The sequence below is a fragment of the Egretta garzetta genome, unplaced genomic scaffold, assembly GCF_000687185.1.
Source record: "Egretta garzetta isolate BGI_Z169 unplaced genomic scaffold, ASM68718v1 scaffold414, whole genome shotgun sequence".
NCBI classification, from domain to species: Eukaryota; Metazoa; Chordata; class Aves; order Pelecaniformes; family Ardeidae; genus Egretta; species Egretta garzetta.
This window is the reverse complement of record NW_009259428.1, coordinates 122,636-137,448: the sequence shown is the minus strand read 5'-3', so window position 1 is coordinate 137,448 and position 14,813 is coordinate 122,636. Positions and strand designations below refer to the sequence as shown.

The following is a 14,813-nucleotide window of genomic DNA, read 5'->3' as shown; positions in this document are numbered from 1 at the left end:
AGGACTCTACAGATGCGGCCCCGGGGCAGACGCAGCGTGCGGCCCCGCCTGCTAGCGTACCTGTGCAGTGCAGTCCCCTTAGCGGGGGCTAAAGCAGCACTGGAAGCTGAGCAGCAGCAACGTTAACGTGCTCAGCCAGCCAGGATCTTCAGCGCGTTTATGTGCTTTGAGTCTAAAAAGATGTAGGGTTTTTTTTTTTTCTCCTTTGAGAACCCAAACTCCCTCGTCATCCCCGTGAGAAAACCCAACCTGACCCACACAGAAACACGGAGACGAGCCTTTCCTCCAGGAGCTACTCAAGTGCAGAGGAGTAGATAGCCCGCAGCAAGCCCCCGGGGGCGAGCCCCCCTTTTCTGCTCCATCCTTTCTTCCCCCTTGAGCTTTGGAGGCAGTGTTGTACAAGCCACTGGGATGAACGGAGAACAAATCTGTTTGGGGAACTGGTTACAAATGTTAATGTCAATCCAAACCACAAAGAGGTCTGGTGAGGGTACAGGCTGGGCTATGATGCTCTCTCCTTTTTTTGAATTTGAACTGAAAACTTTCCTAGTTTGTAGTTAGCTTTCACTTAGAGGGTTTAACAGAAAAGATGCAAGATGTTACTTTTACAGACAAATACTGTTCCTGAGAATGCTTTTTCAAACTCCTTCCAAACCTCCTGGACTATCTAAGACCCCCGATTCCTTCAGGAATAATTTCTCCACCTCAGTAACAATCTTAGGAGGCCAACTAATCACCGTCAGGAAGAACCGTTAAGCACAACGAGTACCTTCCTCCCTGCCGCTATCTCAAGGCCCAGCACTTCCCGAAATACTCTTCCCAGGTAGGTTTCAATTTCAGCAAAGAACCGTCTGAAATGTATAGGTCACGCACATAAAGTCTTATCTAGAAACAAAGATCAAGGATTTTATTAGAGCATTACACTAGACCAACAAAGACTCTGAAAATGACATTATTTCAATACACTAGCAATATGGGAAATCTGAAAAAAAAAATAAAATCAGTAATGCTTCCTGATTACTGAAAATCTAGATCTATTTGTCCTAGACAGTGAAATACTTGGTTCAAATACTGTTCACAAGATAGGTGTCTTGAAAATAAATCTGAGGAGGCACTTCAAAGCCATTAGATCAAAAGCACTAAGAAAAAGATTGAATGTGAACACGATCAAAAATTGAATTTTAGAATGAAAAAAATGGCACAAATGTATGAAGTGCTTTGAAGCCGCAATTTACCTTGATTTACAATCGCATTTTCCCCTTGCGATCGTGGGTGGTCAGCGTCCCCTCCATAGAGCAGGGAGGTTCAGGCGACCGGCGGCAGGCACCCCGCCGCTGCCCACGCCCAGGGGAAGGCTGCTGAACGCACGCCCGGCGGAGCCGCGCCGTGTTCTTCTTCGACTTGTCCCAGTTGGATGTTGGTGTAAATGAAAGAAGCTTGCCTGCTTTACCCAAAGTACATCACCTAAGCAAATAACCCACCTAGAGCATCCTACGAAGTGGTTTGGAGTTACAGAGAGGCCATTTATCAGCTCTGGTATCTCAGTGTGTTTCTATTGTGGGGCAGTGTCATTCACTACGGGAGTAAAAATCTGGCTCAGCTGAACAGCGACCTCAGTAAACGAGAGGAGAACTCCGTACAGAAAGACGCTCTCAAGTCTCAGAGCCCAGTCCCAGCGGAGACCTGGGGGAAGCTGGCAGGTATTCTGGCAGTCCGTGTTTACTGTTCAACTTCCACAGAGCAAAGCGCCATTTGCAAACAAAGCCACGTGCCATATCAACATGAGTTTCTATTACAGTGCAATTAAAAACCGTAATTTCTCCTTCTACAAGCAGGAAATCACTACCAGATCAGCAGCAAAACCGCAGGCTGACTTAAAGCTGGCACATATATAGGGCAGCCAAACAGAGCTAGAGCCTCTCTTCGTAATGACTAACACATTTCAGGACATTCCTTCAGACGACAGAGGGGAAGGGAGCCCGGCAGCTGACTGCCTTCCATGCGTCCTGCACATCAAATATTCCTTTGGGGGCTCGCTCTTCACACTTAAATGCCTTTTAGCCTCCCTCCTCTCCCGCCAAAGGCACTTCTGCTCCAATAATACTTCCAATCGCTTCTAACGGGATTTCATTTTGGTGAGAGAATGACCGATACGCACAAACACAACGAAGGGGTGGACTGGAGGAGGCGTTTTAACAGATGACTGAGATGCCATTTGCATAATCCAGATATGGATTTCAATATCCCTTTGGAATATCCATTTCTTTGAAAATATCATGAAGAGAATGTCAAAGGAGGATGAAAAACTTTCAGCTGGAGGATGCTGATGACGAAAGAATAAAGGGGTATAAACTAGCCAGGAACAAGATTCGTGCTGAAAATTGGAATAAAGCTTCTACATCAGAGGACCGAGGCTGTGACTTGCGTCCTAGAGCGAGCGGGAAGGGCAAACCTTAATGTTGCCTCAAGGTAGCACTCACTAAACTAGATTAGGATTTTCATCCTAGATAGAGATGATTATAACGTACGGATGCCTTGGAACAAACACCATGCCCCTTTCAGTTGTAGGTCCCTATGAAATCTTTCCTCATTTGCATCCCAAGCCTTACAGCAGATGATGTCCATTTCAGATGGCGTTGGCCTGACACACTCCGACCCATCAGCACTACATTCCCCTTTTGCTGCAGACACCAGCGTGAGCGTAGGAAGAAACAGGAAGCGGAGAGCAGGCCGAGGCAGAAGAGCTAAGCTGTGAGCAGACCCAACGCAGGCGCTATCCTCATACCAGTTCGCCCTGGCCCAGGCACACCAGCCCCAGCACCCCCACTTCCATCTGGCACGCATCCGACGCACAGGGAGAAGGTGCAAGCAGCACACCCATTGAAGACAGCTCTCCCAGCTCGTGCCAGCCCAAGGTCCGTGCCTGCGGCTTTGGATTACCGTGACAGTCACCTCTGCATATTTGTTACATGTGTGAAACTGCAAAGCACTTGCAAATAGTTGCAAAAGCATCCGTTTCCACAAAGTTTGCTTATTCCTGCAGGAACGCGCGGCGGCGGCACAAGGCCGCACCCTTCTTCAGAATCGGGTTTTAACAGAAAACACTGGAAGAAGATTCGCTGCCATTTTTGCCTGTAAGGTGCATAAACACGAAGCACAGACAGCCATCGGTAGGTCTGGAAACCCATAACTGTGAGCACTCCTCCAAATTCCGACAGGAGACCAGGGATACAGGTGTGTGTAGGCATGTAGGCACTAGAATATTTCTTTACTAGAATACTTCTTGACTGTGAGGGTGCCCGAGCCCTGGCCCAGGCTGCCCAGGGGGGCTGTGGAGTCTCCTTCTCTGGAGATCTTCAACCCCCGCCTGGACGCTGTCCTGTGCCCCCTGCTCTGGGTGAGCCTGCTTGGGCAGGGGGGTGGCACTGGGTGAGCTCCCGAGGGCCCTGCCAGCCCCGGCCATGCTGGGATGCTGGGATTCTGTAATATACTGAGTACACTAGCAGTTTTAAACCTCATTTAAAGCCAAAACAAGTCTTAGCAGTGAAAAGATTTAGCCACCCCCTGGGATGTCCTATTAAAAATGGGAACATCTCTTTGCATAAAAAGAATGTCAGGATGTTCACCCAACTGAGCGATACATTTGCCTGAGCAGTCAGACGTACCTAATGAAGAGATTAATTCACCCCAGGTATAACTCCAAGAGCTGCAATAAGAAAAAAACAGCCAAATACGTTTCAAGGTCAGCGCAGATTTTTTCCAGAGCTTTACAAACAACTTTTTCCACCACCTAGGGCTTCTCTCACACCAAAAGACATCATCTGCTTGTCCTTCTTTTTTCCTCTTTTCTTCTTCTTTTTTTTTTTTTTCCTCCAAACAATTGCAAAATACAGCAGTTAAAGCTCTTGAAAGGTACAACATACACAGGAAAATGACAAACAAGCAAGTAAAAAGAGAGAACATCGCTAGGATAAAGGGCTGCCGAACACCCCCACACTACCCACCAGGGATAACGCAGAAAGGAGCCCTAGCCAGCTTGTCGGAAGAGATTTTACAGAAGAATCACCGCAAGCTTGTGGGATTGCTAGTGCTGACCCAGAGGGGTGAAACCCTAGCACGGACTCGATGAGAAGCGCAGGCGAGAGGGCTCTGCGGCAACGCTGCCTCTGCAGCCTCGTCCTCCGGAGCGCAGATGCCTGCGGTTGCTCAAGTCTCATTTCAGGATTTTTTCCCTTAGAGGCACCTTCTGCCTCAAGTATGAACGCACAGTCATAACTCTGGATCTCCTTCTGTACATCTGCCCCTTGCACACATAGTTGCTGGCTCGGAAAAGCTACAGCGAGGGACGTGACAAATGAGGGTGGAAATCCTGCCTTGACTTTGACCAGCCACAGCAAACCCCAAACCTGCAATACGACGCTGCTGCCCCAGGAAAGGAAAGGCGACTTCTCTCCCAGGTTGCCTGGGAGTTTCTGACAGGTATAACCATTCCGTGTCCTAAGTCGCATCTTCAATTAAGCATTGATTTCTTCCCAGTTTCAGCAGTTAATTCTACCGGGATAAAGGCCAGAACTGGCTTTTTCTGAGTAGTGGCTGTGTTTCTAACACTACTGAGGTACCCAAGAAAGAGATTCTCGCTACTCTTGATCATAAAAATCACATGTGGGTAAGAACTCCTCCTCCTGAGAAAGCAGCAGCAGAATGATGGAGCTGACCAAGCACTCATCTAGAATACTGCTCCAGAACTAGGCTCTAAAGTCCAGGCATCTCACTAATTCTCTTTTTCTTTTTTTTTTTAATTCAGATTTTCTACTCCTCCTGTCATTTTGGCTCCCACCTCAGGAACAGGGGAGCACGGACTGCCTCACTGCCCAAGAGATCCCTCAGAGAGGACGAGGCACGTAGCGTTTGTGAACGCTGGCAAGAAAACAAAGCGCACGCGCTCGGACATTTGCAGTCTCGGTGAGCGGCCCCCGAGGCCGGTGGGGGACCCTTCGCACCGCACCGCTTCCCACAGCGAGGCACTGCAGGCTTCGCTCCGTGCCCGAGCGCTCCCTGTGAAGCGGTGCCAACTCAAGAAGGAGACTATACAAGCAGATAAAAGACATGCAGCAATATATTATTTCCACTGCACTGACAGGCTTTCTGTCTCCACTTATGAACAGAACAGGGGCAAGGCTCTGACACAACCACCGGCATGTGATCATTCATGTTGGTTCTTTTCTCACTCCCCAGCACAATTTTTGGGTGTCATCTATGACGCTGCTTTTTAACATCCCAGCACGATTCGGGAAACCTCTCCTCACAAGGCAGTTTTGACACAACCATCCTCTTCCAGGGAAGAAGAGTTCAGCTACCAACGGCATGGATGCACGCTCCGCTGCGACACCTCTGCGCCCCCGAGCAACAGCCGGCTCATTTCACCAAACTAATTCATAATGCATGTCCCTTTGCCTCTACACAACGCCGTCTTCAGATTTTAAAAGCAATTTCACTGTTTGGTTGGAAGTCAAAAGGATCCACGCAAAAATTTAATACTCAAAAGAGGAGAAAAATTGGCGCTGTGCTTTTTCAACTTGCCAAGGTAAAGGAATGTTATTGAAGACTCTCTTACATAAATGTTCCTTGACCTCCGCATGAACCAACAGGTCTTAAAAACTGCACTAGCCAAAGCAAATTCCCATAGCAAATACATTTAGCCGAGTGCATCACATTTTTCTCTTTGCAGCACAGAGAAAACTCCAAGACCAAGCTCTTTCACAGCTGGCAACTCCATGTTCTGCTATTTTGCCTACCAAAATAGGGCTAAGGATCCATAGGTCCTTCTTCTTCTTGGCAAAGATCTCACCACACTTTGTAGCCTGGTGGATTCTGAAATCAGTTTGAAAAGGCAACGAAAAGAAACTCTTAAACTTTGGCCAAAACGAGAGCAAGCCATGCTGCCTCCAGCCAGGCCGCACGTATACAATAGAAGCATCAACAACAAGTACCACTGAAGACAGATATGCTCGAGATAAGGAAGCATTGTATTCATCTAAATACTACAAATTCACTTATCATGTGTATGACCCCAAACCCACACGTAAATGCTCTGAACTCCTCAAGTTTGAGTCCACATGTAAAGGACACGTCCTATGTAAGATGTAGCTAAAGCTGATGCTATCTGTGGGAGCAGTTTCAGACGAGCACGGAATACGGTCCCGATTACTGCTGAACAACCCCTCGTTCCTCAAGCAAGTCAGAGAGCATCAGAAAAGCCATCCTACAACCCCAACCTGGACAGGAGCATGCCTGGATGCTGCTGACACGTTCCATGTTGCTCAGGTTTGCCTATTATTAGCGTTCTGTTCATACAAAGCAGCAATATTATCTAATAAAGCAACAGACATCTCAGGGACAGAAAACTCAGAACACCATAGCCATTGGCATAACAGAGTTCATTGCATGCATTTTAGATGCCCGTTTGAACAGGAGTACCTGCCACACCTCTTCCTGCGCAGGAAGTCCTATAACGCACGGTATTAGTGTGCTGCACAGATATGCTCCATCTTCCTAGAGAGATTCCTCTATTAACCAGCTTCTGAACTGCCCACAGAAAAACCACCACAGCCAGGGAACCTTCAGCCACCCTCAGCACAAACCCATCCTTTCTGCTCCACAACTTCCCGACCTACTCACCAGGTTCATTTCAACTTCATTCACTACAGCGTGTCCAAGAGCCTCACGCAGTACATAACCCCCTGAAGATCAATTATCCTGTGCACGGAGGCAGAACTGCCAAGAGTAAACCAGGCTGTGGTCATCTAACACTGCATCGTAACACATATATACACAGGGATGAAGAAAACTGTGCAGACAACTTCAGTGCTGTAATTTAAATACTCAGTTCTGCAAATCAAGGAGCTTTTAACAGTTTTTGGCAAACGTGTATCCTTAGGTCACATTGCCTCTTCAGGTCTTGAGTAAGATATATATCAACGTATAGTGTATTAAATAAAAAACAGGAAAAAAAAAATCAAAATATTTGTAGGTATTACATATATTGTGATTTGAAGATCACCTCTTCCTTTCCTTTAAATAGCGCAGTGGTAGCAAAACAAGCCCAGGCTATGCTGAGAAGGGCATTTTTCTGCCAACAGAATCGCCTAGGGTTCTGCGGTGACATGCCAGCGACAGCCTCAGACACGGAAGTTTCACCATTTAACCTCCACGCGGCAATTTTATCAGCAAACCTGCAGTCAGCCAGAATGCAGACAGAATGGAAATGATCAAATACCGACCTTTTGCCAAAGTATCTTTAGCGAGTCTGGGAACAGGAAGAAGCTATGTTAATCCAAGGAAGTTTTATACCAATTTAATGTTGTCTCCAGTGAATACTTTACTTTCGTTTAAAAAAAAAAAACCCAAACACACACCACCAAAACAACCTGTACCTGGAACGCTCATAAATGTACACAAACTGAATGATGTCCAAGCCTCCCGCTAAAATCTACATGGATTTTCAAGACAGTAACAACTTCTAACCACTACAGCAAAAAAAATGATGGCCAAATCTTTTGGTTTTATTAGCAGTTCCTCCTTATTTGCTTTTTTTGTGAACAATTGTATCAAACCACATTTGCCTCAATAACTGTTGGAAGGTGTCCCATTAGGGAGGGAGCAACAGCGGTGTTTCCTCGGTTAGCAAGGTAGAGAGCAACTCCAACAAGCAACAGGAGCTCCACATTTGTCCGTGGGCCAAAACGCTTCAATGAGGCAGGCGACCACGACCACTAACGAACAGGCAAGCCTGCTCACCGATACTTCTCTGACCAGCAAAGGGCTTGCAAAGAGCCACAGTCTCCAGTTCAGCTTGCTGCCTCTGAGCCATTTGTGACGGGGGGAAGCGACGGCTGAAGGGCCCGCAGCAGCAGACCAGCACCACAGGGAGGGTCTCCCAACTCTTAGATCTACGCAGCCACATTTTTCCTACCTCCCGCCTCTTGTTCAAGACAGGCGTTACAGCATGCGCGTAAATTCATATTTAATGCACAGAGTAACCCAGCCCACCTCACACATCAAAAATGTCCCACGTCTCTTCCCCATCACTTGAGGGACTACTACAGCTCCTTGCTTCAAGCTTCTGTTTACAACCATCACCCACAGATATAAACACATCATTTTGCAGTATTTCAGCCACATATTCAATTCTAACACACCTACAGTTCACCCAGACATGAAATCCACAGTGAGCAAACATACAGTCTATAAAACGATGCGGCTGAAATTTGTTTCCCCTATGTGGGATGTGCTGGCAAAGACATCCCTACACCCGGTACGAAATGCTGGTTTAGGCCCCAAGGGGAGGGGGCAAAAATAAGCTTTCACAGTCAGTCAGTGCAATCTAACACTTCCCTTTGCAAACAAGCTAAGGGCACGTCTGATGTTGCTGTCACCTCCGAAACAAAGGCAGGCGTCAGTCAGTCACTTTACCCTTCACTCCCATTTTGGTAACAAGGATTTTTTCTTTCTTTTCCCCTGCCTACCGTAAGCAGACCTGTTAAAAAAATTTCTTTAAAGTCTACCTGGGAAACAAGACAGCTTTGTTTTCATGTATATATATGCCAAGAAGATTGTTACGGAGGTACACACAGCACCATCTTGTTTGACTGTAGCGTTCAGTGGATTTTTTCCACTTCATCTCGAGCAGAGAGAGGCCTCGATTGCAAATATACAGCGAGGAATTATACTCTTCAGCACGCGGTAAGGCCTTTTCACCCCCGCCAAAGGGTTAGCAGCAATGGCACATCACCCCTATTGCCATGGTGTTCCAGAACTATTCGCCTGCAGTCTCCACCTTTTTGTATGATACGATCAAGTTGTTCTCTGCTTTAATTCCAAACATATTTCCCTTTTTTTCTAAACCAAAACACTTCTAAGGATTCCCGTTCTCTCAGAGAGGCACAATGTTTTATTACGAGATAGCCTTTGTAGCCAAAGACTTGAAAATGCTGCATGATTTTGCCTTGTAAATAGGGCCAGCGGAAAACTTTATTCTGAAGCAGTTATTTGTTTCTCTTGAGCACATCAAAGTACTGCTAGGCTCCGATTACCTGGGGTCTTCTAGAAGTCCAACAAGTGCCAAGCGGCAGAAGTCTAGAAATATGAGAGCCTCTCATATTACATCAATCTATACATTCTAAGATCTAGAATAACCCTAATGCAAATCAAGTGTGGTCCACAAAGCACAGCAATCATGTTCAGCACACATTTTTCAGAAATGTATACATAACGGTTGCTAGAGGGCTTTCCTTTTCCCAGCGATAACGTAAGCTCACTTGATTTTATGTGACTCAGTTGCATAATCATTTCAGTATCTGAACTGAAATGCAGTATACCACAGCTTGCATGCATGCCGTTATCTAGAATCAGTTTCAAATTTTGTCTCAGTGCAGAAGAACTGTATGAACTATGATCGTTCAAGCATCTGCCTTGGAACCCTAACAGCGGTCAGAGGTATTTTGTAGTAGATGAAGCATGTACACACACTACAAGATTGTGTCTGCCATGAAAACCTTACCATTTGACATAAAATCTGAGAATGAAAGTGATCCATAAGATTAGAAATGGGGAAAAGGTACAAAGGTAACCTTTGCTTTCTTTGCCTCAAGCCCACCGACTTTCCCCCCAGCGGCCATATTCTCAGGGGGCAGGGAAAACGCTTTACCTCGACCGACCGCTACATTCGCCACCGCCTCACACTCCAAATATCGGAAACCACCCCAAGTTTCACACGAGGACTTCACCTCTGGGGCAGGGTTTCAAGAGTCGCTGTGCCCAGTGCTGTTGAAGTCTCATATGCCCGACCTGCCACTTTTGTCACAGAAAAGAGCCACAGAGCCTTCTTCTTGCACAGAAGTCGCAGCAACGTGGATTAATAAAGCACAGCGCATGCTCAGCATCCTTGTCGCAAGGACAGAGCTAAGCACTCCAACAAGACAGCGGCCGGGCAGACAGTATTTGGTGTGAGTAGCTAGCATGCCGAAGATTTCTCTCTCAAGCCCAGGGAATTGCTTCTGAAGGCGGGCAGCTCTTTTAGGCAGACCAGCAACTTGCCGCTGCTGCTCTGCCAAGGCAAGAGCAACGCCCTAGTTTCACCAGAAGCCCCACGCGTGCAGATGTCCCTCACCCAAAGGAAACGCAGAGAAAAAACAGTGTTCTTACCTGCACTGAGGGGGGGTGCTGACACTGGCCGTGGAGGCGAGCGGGCAGAAGAACAACCCTGGATGTAGATCGTCCTTCCTAGAGCTCTGCTGTAATGTTTGGGGATGGGGACCCCAGACTGACGGCAGAGGTCTCTCTCTCGCCAAGACTCTCCCGTATGACAACCCTGGAACACAGGACATGGATGTCAAAGTGGGAGCAGTACTTGGAGCCTGACAGAAGCTATCTGTCTACTGCAGTAAATGAGGTCTCTTTAGTTACAGCTGGGTATCTTTCATTAAAATCTGTTCATTAATAGTATCTTGTTATGGCTTTGAACTAAGCAAAAATACACCTGGATTTCAAACCACCTTGAAAAAAGGACCCCATACACACAACAACCAGGAGCACTATTTACAAATGGCTGGGGGCAGCAAAGCAGTGTCCAGCTGGTGGTTACTGCTAATGATACCATATTACTGCCATCCAGTGTTCAAGTCCAAAGCCCATCTCTTCCCCAAGTCATCTGCTGAATTTAGTCACGGTCCGCCTTCAGTGGCTGTGCAAATAGCAGCATGCCAGGAAAGAACCCTGGCATGACTACACCAAAGAAATCCCCCAAACTACCATCATTTCCCATCACATATTTAAAAAAAACCAACAACAGCCCCCCCCCAAACCCCCTACAAGCCTGTTTTCATTATTCTAGGTGTGGTATCACATTCAGGAATATCTCTTGATATTTGCATTTGAGCTTGGCAGAGGCTCTCCTGTTAAGACTGAATAAACAAAAGGTGTTTCCATGTGTATGGACACATACAAATGTTTATGCAGGCAGAAATACTAACATGTATGTAGTTTCAGTCTTACTTCTCTGAAAGCAGGGTATTTTCCTGCTTCTACTATTTGTAGGTCAGCTTATCCTGGGGTTTACAAAGCTATTTAGCATCCCAACATCCAATTTCAGCAATAAAAGCTAACAGAGGCTGCAAGCTTGGAATACAAATTAAGCTTAAGCAGAAAAACTGTTGCAGATGGGCAACTTCCATATCCAGCAAGACAGTGTCTCCAGATAGGTTTGGGACAGATGTAAGAATAGAACGGCCATTTGACCCCAACATCAACAATCCCCACAATCCAAATTTCTGCCGAGAGAATCTGAAGAACAGAGGTTCCCATAACAAAGTAAAAAGCCTTCCTGAAATAAGCTATGGGGGCTTAATCTGTGATGAACGTGAGACAGAGCTAGTAGTTGACCTCTCGAAGCGTTTCTTTTCTGACTTGAAGAGTATTGTAAACTTGGAGAGAAGGCCATGATGACGAGAAGTTTATTGGCTCAGCTTACTTCCATAAAGCAGAAATATTTAGATAGAAACATTAAGAAAGGATTCTACCAAGAATGCTGGAATGCTTCACCATAAACCTGACATTATGGAGAAAAATAAGTGTTTGTTGCTAAATCATTTCAATATTTTTGGCAGTCGTTCTACAGATACAACATGAGATCTGTTTCTTTTCCGTATACTCTTCCAAATCATAACATAATCAAAAGCATGAAAAAAGAAACAATCTTTGTATCATTCAAGAGCTTCAGATGCTGTATCTGTCCCGCTTGCCAAGTATTAGTTCCGTTTCTGCACAGAGGGCTTTTTAGTACCAATAAGGATTAAAACCCAAAGATTTATCAGTAAGGGCAGCACTTCTCGCCAAAGAAAACAGTTTGCTGTTAGTAGTATGCTGGCTCCTAGCAACAATTAGCATTTCTAGACACTGCTCTCCAAATACACCTCCCTTCCCTTCACATTCAACCGTGTTATACCGGCCAGTGGTTGGGATGTTATTTGTATTCATGTTGTTATCATCACCTCTAGAGATCTAAGCCTTAAAGAATTACAACAAGAAAAAAGGGCTTAGTTTTTTTACAAGTTTCTTTGATAAAGCACGTGAGCCATTTAGAAGCTTAGCATACATTAGAAAACAGAACCCAACAGACATTAGCCTAACGTCTGGCGTGTTGCGTATCTGCCTAACAGTCTTATTAAATACAACGGGTCTACTCATAGGAGCGAGCATTGCAAAACATGAATTCCACAATTCCTGATTAGCTTTCCGAAGTTTCACACCTCAGAACACCTCTGTTGGCAGGATTCTTCTGTGAGGAAGGGCTACCTGGCAGGTTCCCCAAGTCCCTGGGCTCAGGCCCGTTCAGCAGCTGCGGTTACACAAGAACGCTGCTCTTTGCTCCCTCCGCCTCTCTCACCTGGCCCAGTCTTTGATAAACGAGTCATTTTGGACCTTCACTTGGTAAAGTTCAGAGAGGTCTGAATTTTCAGAGGAGACAGAGGGAGATGAGTTACCAGGCACGCAAACTCAGACTTAAAATCTGTAACTGACCACACAAAATACGAGTTCGTAGAAGGCTTTGGCATCTCTTTCCAGTTCCCAACGTTCTCACGGTGTTCCGTGCTGTCCTAGGGTAACCTGCATCTTCTCTTTAGCCAACTACCACTGAGAAGTGGCATTTCAATGATGCACAGACTATTGCAGACTCTTCTGTCTTCAGAACTGCACCACTACCCCATGTGTCTCCGTTTTCAGAAAACACAAGCAAGCACATCGCACTGTAGGGCCGCAGTTTCACTGTGCAAGTGAAATCTAGTAGCAATAAAAAGCACAAGAAGGTTTTCGATTGGAGTATGTTGTTGCTGTTGGTTTTGCTCTCTGCATCTCAGCCACTTACAAAATTATCAGGCAAATGGTGAGGAGAAAACAAAGGGCAAAATATTACCCAGACTGTTGGGGAGAGGGAGGCTTGGAGTAAGCATTAATACATTTTGGTTTTTCTACCTGACTGACTTAATGATCTGTGCCATAAGAAAATGATCATTTCATGTTATCGTGGTCATTGATAATCTACAGTTTGTCTTACCTTACTGCCACTTACTTCTTTGCTGACCAGCTTGTCAAAAATACCAAAGTATCAAAGTCTGGAGATGTGTCCTCATCGCTCAGTGCCCAATTCAGCATCCCAGTGTTACAGCTTGGAAGACCAGCACATCCCACAGAGGACTACCACCCAAGGGAGCAGCTACTGATCTGGCTTCAACCTGTCTTATAAGAAGGAAGGAGAAAAAGAAAAGAAAGAAAAGAAAAAAGAAAAAAAAAATTAAATTCTTATCCCACTGAAATCCGTCACAAAATTCCTGCAGGCATCAGCAGGTTCAAGATTTCAGTCTCTGGAAGGAAATTTAGTCAAGCGAAGCATAAAAATCAATAGACTTGGCCAAGATCCTTTTGGAAAAACTTTGGAATTGGTTCTGGGCTCAATTACCATGCATGGGTTTAGCTGAGGAAAGGGTCTGCGTTCGTACATGGGGGAAAAAGTTGAAGTTAATGCACCTTCACCTCATCATCTCCTTTCACTGCAAATGAAACTAAGTCAGATGATATTGCATCTTCTGCAGCCTAGGAGTTACGCATCAAAGGGATGCAGTAACCAACTGTGAGGCTGCGTGCTCATTTGGGCAATCTGCCTTCATTTTGCAAGCCAGAAAATGAGTGAACAGTAAGGGAAAAAACAAAACCAACTTGTGTAATTTTTTGAGAGGGGACCACAAAGCTTTCACAACAAGGACTAGAAAATGCTGTTTGACTATAGGCCCAAAACAGGCCACAGCGATGCTCATCCCAACAGCAGCAAGGAAAGTCAGAAACCGTTACAAACCCAGGGATGCCGACAGCCATTATAGTGCCAGCACAGTAACACCACAGCTCCTTCGCTCAGGCCTGCACCACAAATCTGTGTTTTGCATTATTTAACACCATAGGAACATCATCTCGCCTCGTAGAACTTGGAGGAGGAATGTTATAAAAGCCCAAAGCACCAAACAAATTTAATTTGTCCAGAGTATCAGAATTAGTTGTCCCCCCTATCTTTAGGATTTTTGAAAGACTACATTGTGGTCAAGTCCTCACTTCTGCATTTCAGCACCTCTCAGACTTCAGCCTGATTTTCCAGAGAGATCTTCAATCCAAGCTTTGAGTTGTCACAGGAGCGAACAGCTTGTGACAGCAGAGAACATGATATATACTTACTCCCGAGCCAGACTGCTCTTATTTCAGTTCCATTCCTCAAGGGGGTTGGCTGCACTGGAGAAGTAAACACGCCAAAGCCCCGAGCTCTTGCACTCCCTCAGCTACGCTCTGTTCCATTCCGACACGCGCACGCCAACATCGCCGTGCTGCAGCGAAGAGAAGCAGGAGTACCTGCAGGACTCGCTATTAACAAGCGGGTGGGCTGCATTACAGCATTTTAAAGCATCGCTGCTCCTATTTTCTCCTGATTTCTAGAAGCAGTTCATCCTAGATACTTTGCATCTTAAGGGGAAAAGGTCACCGTGTATTTTTTAAAAAATGGCAGTCACGTGCACAGTCAATCTCCGTGGACTTACTGCTGAAGCCATTCTAAATATCTCCAAACAAAGCTTATCTCTCAGCCTTCCAGTAATAGCATATGAAGTGGAAAAAAAATGCAAGCATAGCAAAGCTTTTATTATCCAATTAATCTGAGGTTGTTTACTTTGTCAAGTAAAAGAGAATTATTAATTGCACTCTCTGGAGCAAGCACTTCC

At 45.7% G+C, this 14,813-nt stretch overlaps 1 long non-coding RNA gene across 1 annotated transcript in view; it reads right to left on the bottom strand.

Annotated features, from left to right (window-relative positions):
* Window positions 1-12,379, bottom strand: part of LOC118452101 — a 21,232-nt gene extending 8,853 nt beyond the window's left edge. Inside the window, exons 1-2 of the long non-coding RNA XR_004841752.1 lie at window positions 12,306-12,379; window positions 10,204-10,369 (exon numbers count right to left, since the gene is read on the bottom strand). This is a non-coding gene — a long non-coding RNA (uncharacterized LOC118452101). The remainder of the gene's footprint in view (window positions 1-10,203; window positions 10,370-12,305) is intronic.
* Window positions 12,380-14,813: the final 2,434 nt, after the last annotated feature.